Source organism: Schistocerca americana, chromosome 6 (assembly GCF_021461395.2).
Source record: "Schistocerca americana isolate TAMUIC-IGC-003095 chromosome 6, iqSchAmer2.1, whole genome shotgun sequence".
NCBI classification, from domain to species: Eukaryota; Metazoa; Arthropoda; class Insecta; order Orthoptera; family Acrididae; genus Schistocerca; species Schistocerca americana.
In genome coordinates this window covers 175,564,435-175,583,620 of record NC_060124.1, presented here as the reverse complement: position 1 = coordinate 175,583,620, position 19,186 = coordinate 175,564,435, and positions in this window count along the sequence as shown.

The following is a 19,186-nucleotide window of genomic DNA, read 5'->3' as shown; positions in this document are numbered from 1 at the left end:
TTCGCTTGGCAGACCACTTCATCTTGCAGGCCTGACTGCTTGATGCCACAGTATGAACAAGGCATGTGGGTGCCTCTCAATGAAACCCATCTAACATGCCTGGGATGGATTGAAAAGGGCTGTTTATGGTTTTATGGATGACGTGATCCACCAACCACTCTGAGGGATCGGCACCGAATCGCCTTTGAGGAGTGGGACAATCAGCACCAACAGTGGGTTGAAGAACTTGTGGATAGTGTGCCATGACGAATACAGGTATGCATCAATGCAAGAAGACGTGCTACTGTGTATTAGAGGTACCGGTGTGTACAGAAATCTGGACAACCACCTCTGAAGGTCTCGCTGTATGGTGGTACAATATGCAATGTATGGTTTTCGTGAGCAATAAGAAGGGCGGAAACGACGTTTATCTTGATCTCTATTGCAATTTTCCGTACAGGTTCTGGAACTCTCGGAACCCAAGGGATGCATAACTTTTTTTGATATTTGTACATGAGACAATATTTGAAGCGGCTTTTGGGCGTTCTTGTGAGCAAGGGTCCTTTCAGACAAACGTGCAGGGAGGCGGCGGACCGTGCGTACACCAGATTTGGAGGACCGGCTTCTACGGGATATTGAGACGAACCCTAGCACAAGCTCCAGTCAAGTAGCACACTAACATGGTGTAAGCCACGGTACAATTACATGCATCCTGCATGACAACCGCTACTACCCCTACCATTTGCAACGACTGCAAGGATTATCAACAATGGTTTTCCATCTACAGGAGGGAGTCTGTCAATCGTTTTTGCAGCAGACCTTCACCATTTTGGGATTTCTGTCATCAGTTTTCTTTACCGATGAAGCAACCTTTACCGGAACTACGATCATCAGTCTGCTTAATTGTCATTAGCGGGCTACTGGCACAGCACTTGGCCAGGGGAACTTATACATTCGTCAGCGCCATCTACCGTGGCAATGATGCATTTCCGGACACATGTTCGTAGGACCGTTTTCCTCCATTTCTAGTCAGGAATCTTACCTGCTACATCTACATCTACATTTATACTCCGCAAGTCACCCAACGGTGTGCGGCTTAGGGTACTTTACGTACCACTGTCATTACCTCCCTTTCCTTTTCCAATCGCGTATGGGGAAGAACGACTGCCGGAAAGCCTCCCTGCGCGCTCGAATCTCTCTAATTTTACATTGGTGATCTCCTCGGGAGGTATAAGTAGGGGGAAGCAATATATTCGATACCTCATCCAGAAACGGCCCCTCTCGAAACCTGGACAGCAAGCTACACTGCGATGCATAGCGGCTCTCTTGCAGAGTCTGCCACTTGAGTTTGCTAAACATCTCCGTAACGCTATCACGCTTACCAAATAACATTGTGACGAAACGCGCCTCTCTTCTTTGAATCTTCTCTATCTCCTTTGTCAACCCGACCTGCTACGAATCCCACACTGATGAGCAATACTCAAGTATAGGTCGAACGAGTGTTTTGTAAGCCACCTCCTTTGTTGGTGCACTACATTTGCTAAGAACTCTCCCAATGAATCTTAACCTGGCACCCGCCTTACTAAAATTTAATTTTATATGATCATTCCACTTCAAATCGTTCCGCACGCATACCCCCAGATATTTTACAGAAGTAACTGCTACCAGTGTTTGTTCCTCTTTCATATAACCATACAATAAAGGATCCTTCTGTCTATGTATTCGCAATACATTACATTCGTCTATGTTAAGGCTCAGTTGCCACTCCCTGCTCCAAGGGCCTATCCGCTGCAGATCTTCCTGCATTTCGCTGCAATTTTCTAATGCTGCAACTTCTCTGTATACTACAGCATCATCCGCGAAAAGCCACATGGAACTTCCGACACTATCTACTAGGTCATTTATATATATTGTGAAAATCAATGGTCCCATAACACTCCCCTGTGGCACGCCAGAGGTTACTCTAACGTATGTAGACGTCTCTCCATTGAGAACAACATGCTGTGTTCTGTTTGCTAAAAACTCTTCAATCCAGCCACGCAGCTGTCTGATATTCCGTAGGCTCTTGCTTTGTTTATCAGGCGACAGTGCGGAAGTGAATCGAACGCCTTCCGGAAGTCAAGGAAAATGACATCTACCTGGGAGCCTGTATCTAATGTTTTCTGGGTCTCATGAACAAATAAAGCGAGTTGGGTCTCACACGATCGCTGTTTCCGGAATCCATATTGATTCCTACAGAGTAGATTCTGGGTTTCCTGAAATGACGCCGCGGGGGATTAGCCGAGCGATCTTAGGCGCTGCAGTCATGAACTGTGTGGCTGGTCCTGGCGGAGGTTCGAGTCCTCCTAGGGCATGGGTGTTTGTGTTTGTCCTTAGGATAATTTAGGTTAAGTAATGTGTAAGCTTAGGGACTGATGACCTTTATATGTTCATTCCACTTCAAATCGTTCCGTACGCATACCCCCAGATATTTTACAGAAGTAACTGCTACCATAAGATTTCACACACATTTGAACATTTGAACCAGAAATGACATGATACGCGAGCAAAAAACATGTTCTAAAATTCTACAACAGATCGGTGTCAGAGATATAGGCCTATAGTTTTATGCATCTTCTCGACGACCCTTCTTGAAAACTGGGACTACCTGTGCTCTTTTCCGATCATTTGGAACCTTCCGTTTCTCTAGAGACTTGCGGTACACGGCTGTTAGAAGGTGGGCAAGTTCTTTCGCGTACTCTGTGTAGAATCGAATTGGTATCCCGTCAGGACCAGTGGACTTTCCTCTGTTGAATGATTTCAGTTGCTTTTCTATTCCTTGGACACTTATTTCGATGTCAGCCATTTTTTCGTTCGTGCGAGGATTTAGAGGAAACAGCTTTGGAAAAAGGTGTTTCGTATTTCAGCCTTAGGCGTGTCATTCTCTGTTTTAATGTCTTCATCATCCCAGAGTGTCTAGATATGCTGAATTTTGTCGGATTAATTGACGTTCACCCTGTATGATATTGCATCCATCATAATACTATATTCTAAAATGAATTCTCATTCATTAGCAAGTGAGTTAGATTCTTTAAAAAAAATTTTTATATGTGGTAAGGTAATTTCTCTCTTTTATTCCGTTTGAATTTTGATGTTGATTATGGAGATACGGTGTATATAGGCATTTTCTGCAAATAGTGATTTTCTGTTACAATCGATTATTAACAAATCTGGTGTTGATGTGCTCGTTTGTTTTAAATTCTTCCTTTTTACGTTCGCAACCACTTGGTTATGTAATTTCTTGGTCAGCAACTGTGAAAGTGTTGTTAGTAAAAATTCTCTATTTAAACTAGACTGAACTGCATGTGACTGCTTTAGTCTTTAATAAAACTTGCATCTGACTGCGTATGTAACTGAACTGAACTTTATCTGACTGCATGAAAATTTTGTTGGAAAATTAATACTCAAAATACACATCTGACTGCATGAAAGTTTAGTGGTAAAAATAAATGAATGCCACCAACCTGCATCTGACTGTGTCTGTGGACTTAGCTCGTGCACTCCTTCGCGTTTAGCCGATAATAAAACATATATTCAACTCAGCCGTAGTTCAATGGCATAAAATTGTCATTCTAGATAACTTTACTCATTTTGCCTCTGTTTGTTACTTAATAAAAATTCTGTCCTGATCTGGATAATTTGCCAACTGTGCAATGGCATATAGATTATTTTACTCTGATAAATGAAATCATTAGTTTTACTCATGGGAACTTTACTTTAATGTACCTTTCGGTTCAATGCAAGCACAGGATGTGGAGAACGACATAAGGTGTGAGATGAAACTCTAATTTTATCTAAAAATATTTATTGTTCAAACTTTTAAGGCACATGTGAAAAACTAAAAAAAAACTTCTATAGCATGGATTTACGAGAAAGTTTCACAAAACGCTTATTGCATCAACAATGGGTATTTCTATCTAGCTTTTAGACATTATTTAACCAAAGAAAACCTATTTTATTTATTATTGTTTCTAGTTTCCTCAGGTATGTGCCGAGTTTCGCTCAATATATAGCTTATTATGTGCGTAGCGCCAATTCTTACTTTGATGCAGAACTCCTCAAACTTTTACCGCGTGCACCTAGCCCTGTTAGCTGTCAAAGATCTTACTACTCGAAGATGTACTACTCGTCCAACCTTGCGGTTGGGAACTATCGACATTTTTCACTGGCTCTATCCTGATCGAATCTCAGCACATGCCTTTCAACTGGCCAAATAATGACTTTATACCCTTTTTAAATGCACTGTCATTTATAAAAATAGCTAGTATATTTAATTCCACCACGAGTATTATTTTGCATTACATGATTTTTTAGCGTCTCTGGGGCGAGTGAACAGCAGACTCACGACAGATACAGCGGTACCGCCTGCACGCGTTGTGGGTCAACTTCCACCAGACGCCCAGACAAAAACTCCTTTTGTGTATTCAAATGTCAGGGTTTTTGCATTTAAGTTGGGTTCAGGGTTGTTTCAGACCGTAAAATCTGCATAAACATGTCCAGTGCACTGAAAAACGTCTATTAGGAGAGTTCCGTTACATTCATTCCATAATAACGTTTGCACTTTCGTTCTCTCCATTTATTGCCCTTGCATTACTCAATAATTATTTCTTTCTTAGACAAACGAGTCTGTTTCCCGTTGTGCTTGCGAAGGTTAATTAGTTTCGAAAGACAGTTTGGTGTCAGATGCGTTTTTCACTAGGGTAAACGGAGGTATTTCTTACGCGTAAGCAGATTCTGTTTGTTGAGTAATTTAAAAATGACAAAAGTTAGCTTCCAAGTTTTTATTACGTAAATAAGCAAAGCATTTAGAAAAGGTCATGTCACGTTGTGGCGAGGAAGCCCAATAAGAAGCTGTTTGTGGTAACTGTGTGTTTTTAATCACCTTCTGCTGTGTGTTGTACTGGCCAGACGTTACCGTCAGAGCCGCATGTCGGAGTAAATATGTATTTAATGCAGGAGTAAACACTGAAGCGCCCACAACGCAAACCGGACAAGTAGTTAAATTCACGCGCTCGCGTCACAGAAAAAGGTTCACAGGTCACGCCCTGAAAGTATGGAGTACACTAACGTGGCGTTACCCTCAGTTTCTAGATGGTATGAAATGTCGAGTGTGACGTATTAAGAAGCACTGTAATCACCAGAAAGCCTTATACGAACTGTTGCGTCAGCACTGGACTTAAGTAATCAAGTAGAACAGAACAGTGTGAAATTTTCGCGCTTTGACGTATGCTTGTTTGATTTATGACTGGTAACTGAGACTAGACTGTTGTACTTCTACTTGATTATGGAGATTAGAGACTACCTCTGCTATTGGTTGACGCCTGTAACGTACGTGAGTTAACAATGCAGCGACATACTTACTTCGTACGCTGAAAGAAAGAACATCTACGTTGCAAGTGTAAACAATGGTGCACACAAGTAGCTCAGTCTATCACAAAAAGGCAAATTCGTCACCGTGGGAAAGCTAGAAGGGGATTACGGAAGATTATGCAGTGGGTTTGTGGAGTAAGTAACCACAGTTCCAAATTAATCTGTAGTGAGTCAAATATAAGCGAGTTGGGGATTCCAATCATAACGCAAGAATTCCTGTGGCCGAATACTGAAGACACATTATGTGTGAGTACGTGCTACAGCAAATGCACGACTCTCGAGCTCTTTATAATTACAAATAGTCATTGAAAAACGCAGTCTTCTATATGGTTCAAATGGCTCTGAGCACTATGGGACTTAACATATGAGGTCATAAGTCCGCTAGAACTTAGAACTACTTAAACCTAACTAATCTAAGGACATCACACACATCTATGCCCGAGGCAGGATTCGACCCTGCGACCGTAGCAGTCGCGCGGTTCCGCTCGGCCACAGCGGCCGGCCGCAGTCTTCTACTGAAGCCTCAGTGGTACTTATAAATAATCAGGTGCAGATATTTCATTTATCAGTTTTAGTTCCTGGCAATAGAACGTCTCAGGAAGCTGTTCCGTACAACGATTTTCAGAAACTTTTTCAGAACGAATTTTTTGAAAGCAGTCCCCAAGCTTATGACTAAGCCACTTCTTTGCTCCACCTTTTCTAGTCCCTCAAGGCATGCAGCAGAAATTTGGAAGGTAGGAAAAGTAGCACATTGAGGGCCTAGAGGCGTACTTGGGTAGTTCAGCCGGTAGAGCACTTGACCCTAAGCGTCAAATGCCCTGGGTCAGGAATCAACTCGGCACACAATTTTAATCTTACATGAAATTTGAGATAAGGGCACACGCAGCTGCAGAGCTAATAATTCATTGTGGATCCATTCCTTTGTTTCTTGTTAGTTATGTTCTGGAGAGTAAGAGAATGTCCATTCGCTATTTTACCTCTGAGCAATCGGTGACAATGTCATAGGTACCGTTGAGTGATGAATATTTCCATTGGGGGACTGCGTGCATTTTAGAAGGTACTTCGCTGCGTGAGAGATCAGATAGGGTAAACTTGTCACCAGTGGCGAGCTACATGCAGGACGCCAACTCATGTTACGGAAAATGTGCCAGAACAGAGCTATACTGCTGGCTTTGCCAATGCGGACGTCACACTGGGTCACTGCCTCTCCTTTCTCCATAGACCTGGATATCCAGTATTGACCGAGTTGGCACTGTGAAACCCGTGCACTCACGCGTACGTGTGAGTGGGTGGACGATGACTTGTGGTCGTGCAGTCTGTAGAAGGCGATTCTACATCCTCAGTCTTCGAAAATGGTTAATTACCATTTCATGAACTCTGTAACGCATTCTGTGATACAAGAGGGCGGAGCTCGAAATATACCGGGTACGTCAATGGGTGATACTTTTAATACTTTCCTCAATGACTGTATCGAAAGCTGGTAGAAACACCAGAGATTCTGATCGTACATAAAGTGCGCCACACAATCAATACCTTCAACGGGCGACAGCAATGGCAATGTTACTGATGTAAGTGCCATTAAACTGCTCTTACGAGGCCCCACGTGATAAAGCAAATATGCTTGTAGAGAGAAACGTTCTTTCCTCTCAGGCATTGTCGAAGAGAAACCGTGTGGTGGACGTAGGAAAGCTGGAGAGGAAAAGTGCGATACCGTTGCTCAATCAACAGAGGAGACTGCAGTGAAAGCCATTCGCAGAAAAACAACTGAACTTCTAATTCTTTAGGGGGGTCATCAGTCTTCAGATTGATTTGATGCTGCCCGCCACGAATTCCTCTCCTGTGCCAACCTATTCATCTCAGAATAGCACTTGCAAACTATGTCCTCAATTATTTTATGGATGAATACCAGTCTCTGTCTTTACAGTTTTGCCCTCTACGGCTTTCTCCAGTACCATGGAAGTCATTCCCTCTTGTCTAAACAGATGTCTTATCATCCTGACCCTTCTCCTCATCAGTGTTTTCCACATATTCCTTTCCTCTCCGATTCTGCGCATTCTCAACATTCGTCTGTAGCACCACATCTCAAATGCTTCGATTCTCTTCCGTTCGGGTTTTCCCACAGTTTATGTTTCACTACCATGCAATGCTATGCTCCAGACGTAAATTATGAGAAATTTCTTCCTTAAATTGAAGCGTATGTTTAATACCAGTCGACATCTCTTGGCCACGAATGCCCTTTTTGCCATTGCTGGTCTGCTTTTAATGTCCTCCTTCCTCCGTCCGTCATTGGTTATTTTGCTGCCCTGTTAGCAGAATTCCTTAACTTCATCTTCTTCGTGACCATCAATCCTGATATTAAGTTTCTCGCTGTTCTCATTTCCTCTACTTCTCTTTACGTTCGTCTTCCTTCGATTTACTCTCAGTCCATATTCTGTACTCATTAGATTGTTCATCCCATTCAGCAGATCAAGTAATACTTCTTCACTTTCACTCAGGATAGCAATGTCATCAGCGAATCGTATCATTGATATCCTTTCACCTTGAATTTTAATTCCACTCCTAAAGCTTTGTTTTATTTACATCATTGCTTCTTAGATGTACAGATTGAACAGTAGGGGGGAAAGTCTACATCCCTGTCTTACACCCTTAATAATCCAAGCATTTCGTTCTTTGTCGTCCACTCTTATTATTCCCTCTTGGTTCTTGTACATATTGTATATCACCCGCCTCTTCCTATAGCTTTTCCTAGGTCGACAAATCCTATGAACGTGTCTTGATTTTTCTTTAGTCTTGCTTCCATTACCAACCTCAACGTCAAAATTGCCTGTCTCGTGCCTTTACGTTTCCTAAAGCCAAGCTGATCGTCATCTAAGATATCCTCAATTTTCTTTTTCATTCTTCTGTGTATTATTCTTGTCTGCAGCTAAGATGCATGAACTGTTAAGTTGGTTGTGCGGTAATTCTCGCACTTGTCAGCTCTTTCAGTCTTTGGAATTGTGTGGATGATATTTTTCCGAAAGTCAGACGGTATATTGCCAGTCTTAGAGTCCACACACCATCATGAGTAACCGTTTTGTTGCCACCTCTCCAAGTTATTTTAGAAATTCTGATGGAATGTTACCTATCCCTTCTGCCTTATTTGATTTTAAGTCCTCGAAAACTCTTTTAAATTCTGATTCTAATACTGGATCCCTTATCTCTTCTAAATCGAATCTTGTTTTTTGCTCTATCGCATCAGACAAATCTTCCCCCTCATGGAGGGTTTCAATGTATTCTTTCCACCTATCCGCTGTCTTCCGTTGCACTCTTAATGTTACCACCCTTGCTTTTAATGTCACCGAAGGTTGCTTTGAATTTCCTGTATGCTGTAAGAAGTAGCGATGTTGAAAAATGCGTGTTCACATTAAAACAGATTTGGAAATGAATGGACTGAGACCCATTTATGTGAATGAATTGTCTGGCAACCAAATTCATCAGATTCAACTTGCACTATTTACAAATCCTGAGTGTCGCTCAAGAGTGTTATTTTCTGACGAATCTGCGATATATCACAGTTGAGACAGGAAGAATGCGGCTTGTGGTCTAAGGAAAATCCCAATTACTTGCAAAACCTGGAAAACAATCCGCCTCATGTTGTGATAGGGGACAGCATGCCATCACGGTATCTCTTCGAACAACATTTTTTGAAGGGTAGGCGAAATGCAATAGTTAAAATTTAAATTTGTAGTAAGATCCTATGGGACAAAACTGCTGAGGTCATCGGTCCCTAGGCTTACACACTACTTAATCTATCTCTAACTTACGCTAAGGACAACACACACACACACACACACACACACACACACACACACACACACAGACAGACACACACACACACACACACACACACACATGCCCGAGGGAGGACTCGATTTTCCGACGTAGGAGCCGCGCGAACCGTGGCAAGGCTCCCTAGACCGTACGGCTACGCCGCATGGCTGAAATAGTTATTTGAACATGTTGTAAACGTTGTTAATACCTTAGCGCAAAGAAAAGGGAATCACACATTATGTGTGATTTGGGCAGGTCACAGCTCCAGCACAATTTGCTAGTGATATAATTTGAAATATTAGCATAAATTAGACAACACTGTCTGTGGAGCGCAGCGATCTGGTGCTATACTTAGGTAATTTTTTTTTTTTTACTAGATCCGGCTTATGTTCGGAATATTAAACCAGAACGTACCACCACGAGTCAACACTTAATCAGATAGAGCATGAAACACAGTAATGTGATTGTCCGCCGCTCGTGGTCTCGCGGTAGCGTTCTCGCTTCCCGAGCACGGGGTCCCGGGTTCGATTCCCGGCGGGGTCAGGGATTTTCACCTGCCTCGAGATGACTGGGTGTTTGTGTTGTCCTCATCATTTCATCATCATCCAGGAAAGTGGCGAAATTGGACTGAGCAAAGATTGGATACTTGTACGGGCGCTGATAACCACGCAGTTGAGCGCCCCACAAACCAAAACATCATCAACATCACAGTAATGTGAACACTTAAGCTGATGTTGAATAAAGGAGTCATGGATTCTTCGACGTAAATTACTGGCCCGAGCAGTTTAGTGAGTGACTTTCTATTTATTTTCTGCAGATGCAGCAGATGAAGTAACAAAACTGTAGCAAACTTCGATTCCATTCTGCAGATTAATCCATTTCCAAATTTTGATGCTATACACACCTACTGTCAGTTATCATATCAACAACCACCAACTAACTGTCTCTCCCTTTGTGCAGTCTATATAAAGATGTAACAATTCAAACGTACAAGTTTATTTTGAAACAGCTACTTAGGTGTTGTTATAACGAAAAATTATGTATTCACAAATATTCAGGTGTAACATTTTGCTTTGTTGAAAAAAGAGAGGAAAATGTTTGACATAAACCGAATTTTAACATGATTTGATATTGTGTGCAAAAAAAAAAAAAAAAAGAAATAAATCTCTAAAAAATTGCTATACAGATTTCCACATTACTATTAACATGCACAGTTATTTTAGTTTCGACCATTTACAGAGGCTTCAACCCTAAAGTTACGTTATTTGTTGCATCTAATTATTTTATAAATTACGTTAAAAACCATTCTGCGTACAATTTTTTACAACTGTAATAACCATACTCAACATTGCTATTTTTTCTAGTTCTGTTCATTAATTTTACAAAACTGTATTAGTTGAGTGGTTATCATCGTTTTGGATTAAGATTTATCGTTGTAACAAAATAGGAACTCGCTCAGAGTAATTTTCAGAATATCATATGTCAGCAAAATTTCAGTAAATGAAATAGCGTTACTATGGTGACATTTGCGGGGTATTTAGTTATTGCAATAGGTTTAGATGAAATAAAATAACTGTGAAAGGAAAGAAAAAATGTAAATGTAAGATAACGTATAGAAGATAGAATACACTGAATCGTCAAAAAAACTGGTATAGGCGTGCGGGTTCAAATACAGAGGTACGTAAAGAGGCAGAATACGGCGCTGCGGTCGGCGACGCCTATATAAGACAAGTGTCTGGCGCAGTTGTTAGATCGGTTACTGCTTCTGCAATGACAGATTATGAAGATTTCAGTGAGTTTGAACGTTGTTTTACAGTCGGCACACGAGGGATGGACACAGCATCTCCGAGGTAGAGATGAAGTGGGGATTATCCCGCGCGACCATTTCACGAGTGTACCGTGAATATCAGGAATCCGGTAAAACATCAAATCTCCAACAAAGCTGCGGCTGGAAAAAGATCCTTCAAGGACGGGACCAACGACGACTGAAGAGAATGGTTCAACATAACAGAAGTGCAACCTTCCGGAAATTTCTGCAGATTTCATTGCCGGGTTATCAACAAGCGTCACCGTGCAAACCATTTAATGAAACATAATCGAAATGCGCTTTCGGAAGTGATGAATGCACGACACAAAGCTTTACGCGTCCCCTGGACCCGTCAGCACTGACATTGGACGGTTGACGACTGGAAACGTGTTGCCTGGTCGGACGAGTCTCGTTTCAAATTGTATCCAGCGGATGGACGTGTGGGGGCATGGAGACAACCTCACGAATCCATGGACCTGGCATATCAGCAGGGGACTGTTCAAGGTGGTGGAGGCGCTGTAAAGATGTGGGGTGTGTGCAGCTGGAGTGATATAGGAGCCCTGATACGTCTAGATGCAACTCTGACAGCTGACACGTACGTAAGCATCCTGTCTGATCATCTGCATCCATTCATCTGCATGCATTCCGGCGGATTTGGGCAGTTGCAGCAGGACATCCCACAAGTCCAGAACTGCTACAGAGTTGCTCCAGGAACACTCTTCTTAGTTTAAAGACTTCCGCTGGCCATCAGACTCCTCAGACATGAAAATTATTGAGCATATCTGGGATGCCTTGCAACCTGCTGTTCAGAAGAGATCTCCACCCCTTCCTACTCTTATGGATTTATGGATAGCCCTGCAGGATTTATGGTGTCAATTCCCTCCAGCACTATTTCAGACAGTAGTCGAGTACACGCCAGGTGGTATTGAGGCACTTCTGCGTGCTCGCGGTGGCCCTACACAGTATTAGGCAATGTATATCAAGTCATATATATACCGGGTGATCAAAAAGTCAGTATAAATTTGAAAACTTGATAAGCCACGGAATAATGTAAATGGAGAGGTAAAAATTGACACACATGCTTGGAATAACATGGGGTTTTATTAGAACCACAGCATATTTCTAGACGCGTGAAAGATCTCTTGCGCGCGTCGTTTGGTGATGATCGTGTGCTCAGCCGCCACTTCCGTCATGCTTGGCCTCCCAGGTCCCCAGACCTCAGTCCATGCGATTATTGGCTTTGGGGTTACCTGAAATCGCAAGTGCATCGAGATCGACCGACATCTCTAGGGATGCTGAAAGACAACATCCGACGCCAATGCCTCACCATAACTCCGGACATGCTTTACAGTGCTGTTCACAACATCATTCCTGGACTACAGCTATTGTTGAGGAATGATGGTGGACGTACTGAGCATTTCCTGTAAAGAACATCATCTTTGCTTTGTCTTACTTTGTTATGCTAATTATTGCATTCTGATCAGATGAAGCGCCATCTGTCGGACATTTTTGGAACTTTTGTATTTTTTTGGTTCTAATAAAACCCCATGTCATTCCAAGCATATATATATATATATATATATATATATATATATATAGTTGTTTAGTAAATGGATGTATCACATATCTACCTTTCAGTGTATCACATCACAATATGTATCTAGCTCATCTGAAGATGAGGCTAGAAGCCTGGAAAACCACCGTGTTAAAATAAAACTGAAAGTCATTTAATTGTAGTATGAGGCAAATCCTTCTTAATATCGATTTGAGATATGACTGGGTTTCAAGAAAGGTTTTGTTTCGTTTCAAAAACGATTTTGTTTTTTCGTCGGCGGCACCAAGAGCAGCAATACGAGAACCACACTGGTCTGCCCTGTGGAGAGAGATCCGGGAGAAGTGCCCCTTTCTATTGCACACTACTGACCGCTTTGGCACTGGCGGGACCATCGCGCTGCACGCTGAGTGCGTGTGTGCGGCCGCTGGGCCCGCAGCAAGCGGCTGGCCGAGTCACCTCACGGGCACGGCAGAGTTGGCAGGCGGCTCTGCAGCCGAGTGTCACGTCGCGGCCCGGCCTGGCTGCGCTCCGCTTCGTCTCACCGCACCTCACCTCACCTCGCCACTCCACCGGCCGCGCCTGCTGTCGCCGCAGATCCGACCCTCCGCCGTGCAGCCGGCTGCAAATGGAATTGTCGCTAATACCGCGCAACGGCCGCGGCGGGCGACGTGTCCTTCCGCCGCCGCCAGACTCGCACTGATCACGTCCGCCCCACACGTCATTAAGGCCATTTGGTCGCCGCACTCTCTCGGGCCAGTTGGCCCCAAATTTGGGCCAATTAAACTGACCGTCGGCGTGCGACCACGCAGAGAACCGAGAGGGAGAGAGACAGCGAAAGGGGCGGAGCGGGAGGGTGGCTACTGTACCGGAGACGGGTAGAAAAGCCAGCAACTGCGGGGATACGGTGGCTGCGGAAGAGGAGGTAGGAGGCGCCACAGGAGTGAAGCCGGAGCGGAATTGTCGACGGACGAACAACAGCCTGCCGTGGAGAGAGAGTGGGGCGAGGGGTGTCTGCGGCTCTCGGGAGAGCCCGGGTAATTACGGGCTGCCACGACCTCGTCAGGGCTGCCAACTTGAGCGTCACGTCTCCCTCCAGGACGCGGCGTCACGCGGGCGCAACCGCCCCCTGCGACTCTCTCTGCACCGGAAATGCCGTCCCCCTCCGGGCGAGCCTCAACTTATTTGCGTAATGACAATGGGCGGCCGGCGGGCACCGCCAGATGATTTAGCCGATAACGGCTCTCCGGCTTCCGCCTCCCGCGCCGCCACAATTGGTCGCAGCTGCCGCCGCCGCCGCCGCCGATCGCCTCCCACGGAGGGACAGACGTCCTCTCGGCCGCCCCCCTGGCGCGCATGCGCCAGCATACATGGGTCCCTCATTATTATTCTCCAGCGAGTTACGTGCACACGCGCCTACCGTGTGTACACGTGCGTTGCCGCCGCCGCCGCCGCCGCGGGACAAAAGAGCTCGAGAGGGGCGAAGCAGGTCTTCAATGGCGAACCACTTGGCCGGGGTCGCGCTTGGGAAGGGGTCTGCCATTAACAGAACAGCGCAAGTACCTACGCTCGACGCAGAGTCATCGCTGCCGAAACGTTTCTCAATGGCTTACACTTTGGATCTGTGAAGTCGGCACAACAAGTAACATCCCGCATTCGAACTACGAGGGAGGCAAAAACTATCTACACTTTCCTTTCAGCAATGTGTTTACAAAACAATGGTTGATCAGGATGTATACTACGGGGGGGACCCAAAGGAACCGGATTGTCGTCATAAAAAATTTATTGATGAACCTTTTTACAAAATTACTTCAGTCTCCTTCAAAATATTGTCCATTACATGCGATGAACTTGTCAAGTCTCTTTTCCCACTGTTGGAAGTATGTTTCGAACTCTTCAAGTTTGATGTTGTCCAGTGCCCTTTGCGAAGCTGTTTTTACCGCCTCCACATCGTCATAACGCTCCCCTTTTAGCGTTTTTTTCATTCGTGGAAATAGGAAAAAGTCGCACGGGGCTAGGTCCGGCGAATACGGAGCGTGGGGAACGACAGACCACCTCTGAGGTGCCAAATAGTGGGTCACTCGTAACGCCGTGTGTGCTGGAGCGTTGTCGTGATGCAGAAACCAGTCACCTGATCGCCAAAGTTCCGGGCGTTTCCTCCTCACATCCTCTCGCAGACGCCTTAAAATATTCAAGTAAAAATGCTGGTTAACAGTCTGGCCAGGGGGTGCGAATTCCCGATGCACAATTCCAAGAACATTTATAAAAGACAATGATCATCGTTTTCACCTTTGACCTCACTTGCCATGCTTCTTTTGGTCTGGGAGAGTTGGGAGTCCTCCACTGGCTTGACGTTTGCTTGGTTTCTGGGTCATACCCGTAACACCAACTCTCATCCCCTGTAATGACCTTATTCAAGAAGTTTGGATCACGTGCAACCTCTGTTTTCAAGTCCCGACACACAGTAAAAAAAAAAAAAAAAAAAAAAAAAAAAAGGCTCTGAGCACTATGGGACTTAACATCTATGGTCATCAGTCCCCTAGAACTTAGAACTACTTAAACTTAACTAACCTAAGGACAGCACACAACACGCAGTCATCACGAGGCTGAGAAAATCCCGGACCCCGCTGGGAATCGAACCAGGGCGCGGGAAGCGAGAACGCTACCGCACGCCCACGAGCTGCGGACTGACACACATTCAGGCGGATGGTTTTTTGCTCCTGTGTGAGAAGGCACGGAACAAATTTAGCAGCAACACGTCTCATGTGCAAATCCTCACTCAAAATCCGCTGGCACGAGCTCCAGCTGAATCCTGTCTCTGCTGAAATTTGGTCAATCGTTTGGCGACGATCCTCGTTGATCTTTAGGCGGATCTTCTCAATGTTCTCCTCATTTCGCGATGTTGAAGGGCGTCCAGAACGAGCTTGGTCTTCAACACACATCTCACCACGTTTAAAGCGCCCAAACCACTCGAAAACCTGTGTGCGGCTCATAGCGTCCTCCTGGAAAGCTTCCTGAAGCATTTGGTGTGTCTCCGTTGCAGTTTTTTTTAAGCAGGAAACAAAATTTCACACACACTATTTGTTCCTTTAAAGTTGCCATAACGACTTGGCAGAGGTAACCCGCCAACAGTCAGAGAAACACATTACCACACTTGCACGTTCAGCTCTGACACCGTCTGCACAGCTGTTTCATGAAGGTCTCTACTAACACCCTCTAGCGTGAGAACCCTGCACTATGTCTACGAGTGGCAGCGCCCTCGGAGTCCGGTTTCTTTTGGGTCCCCCCTCGTATTTTGCAACATATTTTCCTCCCTTTCGAACACACTCGTTCTTCGGTCCACAAGCCAGGTTGGAACCACTTTAGTAACACAATGCTGCTAGAATCGATTACGATTCCACATCAGCGAATAGTCTTGCAAAGCGCTGGAACGTTTTTAAAATGTACGCAGCGATTTAATAATCAAAGCAACACTTTTTCCTGAAAGCAGGTTAGTTTTGTTCAGAATTTCAACACACTATATTATTCCCCATTCTTTTGCTTACAAAACTTGTATTTCAACGTAATCTCCGTTCAATGCAACGGCCTTACACCACCTTGCTCGGAAGGCCTATGTGCCCTCATAGTAGCACAGATAGAAGGTGCGAGATCCGGAGTGTTGGTGAATGAGGAGGAACAGTCCATATTGTTCCCGATTCGAAGTGATGAACACCTTTCATCTACTGTGACGATGTTCGACAAAAAACTGTCACAGTCAGCTTCGCAACGAGCGAGCAATTCCGCTCAGCTAATCCTTCGTTGTTCTTTATGGTCTTCAGTTACGCGGCGAGCAACCGAACGGGCACACACCTTTGAGTACCCGGACTGGTGGTCAGAACTACCAATGGAGACGTCCAGTTGAGCACCTAGGTGTTTGACTGCGATTCGTCGATCACCTCGAATGAGTGTGTCCGCACGTTCCAACATTGCAGGAATCGCAGGTGTGCGCGGCCAGCTGGCATGCAGGAATCGGACAGATTTCCGCGACATTATTGCAGTTCACCGTGATTTTGTTCACTGCCACGTCTCCGCAGACATTCTGCAAGCCGCCATGAATATCTGCGATGTTCAGGTTTCTCGCCCAAACAAACTTAGTGATGGCTGCCATCTTGGAACGCACCTCTGTTACAGACACCATTTTGAAAGATACGTATAGCGCCGCGACCAATCGGAACTTCATCAAATTATAGTGGCTGAAGTGGTAACATTCCACGATGTCCTACAGCAAATTTTTTCAACCGAATTTGCGAGGAACATGATTGTAAGCCCCTCGTATAACACAGTAAGTGAAACTGGAATGCAGTTTCAACGAGGAATTTTGTAGCTGGCCACTGTCAGCTACGTTTAAGGACGCAGACCGACGTCCAGGAAGAAGTAATTGCGAGTTCCCTGACGAAGAGCGTTTCTCAGAAGCTCGTTGAGCACTATAGTAGCGGTGTAAAGTGAGCTGACAAAGCGCTCTAGTTTATCTGGCCCGTAAACTCAGTGACGTAGAGCAGGGCACGTGAGACAGTATTCGTCACTTCCCTCCGAATCACATAATCAACGCTGCAGTCGTTTCCTCATATTACGTGAGAGGGACTCGTCTGTCTCCAGTTGTCTGGATGCTGGTTTGGTGCCATGTCTGCGCTGTGGGAAAGGTCTCGAACTAGTAAAGAGAGAAAATAAGAAGATAGTGTTTTAACGTCTCGTCAAGAGCGAGACCGTTACAGACGAAGCAGAAACTCGGACTTCCGGAGGAAACCAGCCTTGCCCTTCCGAAGGAACCATCTCAGCATTGGCCTTTAGGGAAATAGGGCAAAACTTGTTGGCAGTGTAGGGAACTGAACTGCCATACGAATCCAGTGGCTGTCGTACCATTGTGCACCTCCTCTGTAAGTACGAAAGAGATTAAAAGGAACGTGTGAGTCACCGTATGATACTGACTGAACCATCTGAGCTGGGCCGTCACAATTTCTTCTCCATTGCTGTCCTGCCAACGTCTTCAGTTATTTCCTGTATACGTTCCCATCTCTGTCCTCCCCCGGAAATCATTTTAGATATCGTTTTCGACACCTTCTTTTCCTCGCAAATTCGACGGGGTTCAAATGGCTCTGAGCACTATGGGACTTAACTTCTGAGGTCATCAGTCCCCTAGAACTTAGAACTACTTAAACCTAACTAACCTAAGGACATCACACACATCCATGCCCGAAGTAGGATTCGAACCTGCGACCGTAGTGGTCGCGCGGTTCCAGACTGTAGCGCCTAGAACCGCTCGGCCACCCCGGCCGGCTCTTGTTATCTCAGCAGCACACTGGAGTTTCAGCAGCGTTCTGTGGCACCCCATGTTAGACGCCTTGCTTCCCTTCTTCTCCACTGTACACATATCCTACCCATGGTAAAGACGTTAAGACGGCCCACCGCAAATATAACAATAACGAATAAATACACCGATGTCCGATCTTCACTGTGAAAACGAACAGTATCGTGTATTTTATGAAGTAAGTAAAGAAAGTTTTTTATGTATGTTGACTTCCTTTCTTTCTTGAATGAAACTATGTATGTATTCCTTTGGGCTTGCAAAGAACATTCGAGGAACACCCCAACCATATAGCAAGTCCATTTACTCAATCTCCCACCCGTCCACCTTCTCTATCCATCACCTCTTCCCCTCTCATCTCATCCCTTAAGTCGGGTGACGTCGTCGAACACCGCCGATATTTCGACAGGAGCACACCCTACCATTCTCAAGGCACAAATGCAAGGAAGAAAAAATGTGCAAGCAAATTTAATACCTCTGTTCACAGAGAAGAAAAAAGAACACACAGAACAAGTGTCAACACAACCAAAGATAACCACATCATAAATATCGATAGTTACTATTAATCGACAGGTGAGGTAGCACTAACTCTGTCCCTCTGTTTTTCGATGAGAGACAGAGGCGGATTACAAGCAGCATTTAAACAAAATCCACCATCTCTGTTAATAAGGTTGCTTGATAGTCTGATTTCAACAGCTTCCTTAATAACGCTATCCGAATAGCTTGACGTGCAGGCCAGAATCTCCGTGTTATTGCATTCCATAGGATGACCGGTGTCAAGGCAATGTTCTGCAATAGCGGATTTGCTCGGCTGTTGTAAGCGTGTGTGACGCTTATGTTCAATACACCGGTCTTCCACAGTCCTGATTGTCTGACCAATATATGACATGCCACAACTGCAAGGAATACGATAGACCCCAACCTTACGCAAACCAAGATCATCTTTTACGGACGCCAACAAAGGCCTTAATCTTAGATGGTGGTCGAAAAACACATTTCACATCATATTTCCGCAAAATACTGCCAATCCTGTTGGAAATGCTTCCTGCGTAAGGCAAGAAGGCCGTAGACTTAGGTGCCACTTCGTTGCTATCGGCACTCACCCGTTGCACAGAAGGCTGATGGCGCAACGCACGTTTGATCTGCCTCTCACTATAACCATTCTGACGAAAGGTGACTTCGAGATGTGACAGCTCAGCTGCTAAACTTTCAGGGTCTGAGATAACGTGGGCCCTGTGAACCAAGGTGAGAAGTACCCCTTCACGCTGAGCAGGATGGTTACCTTTGG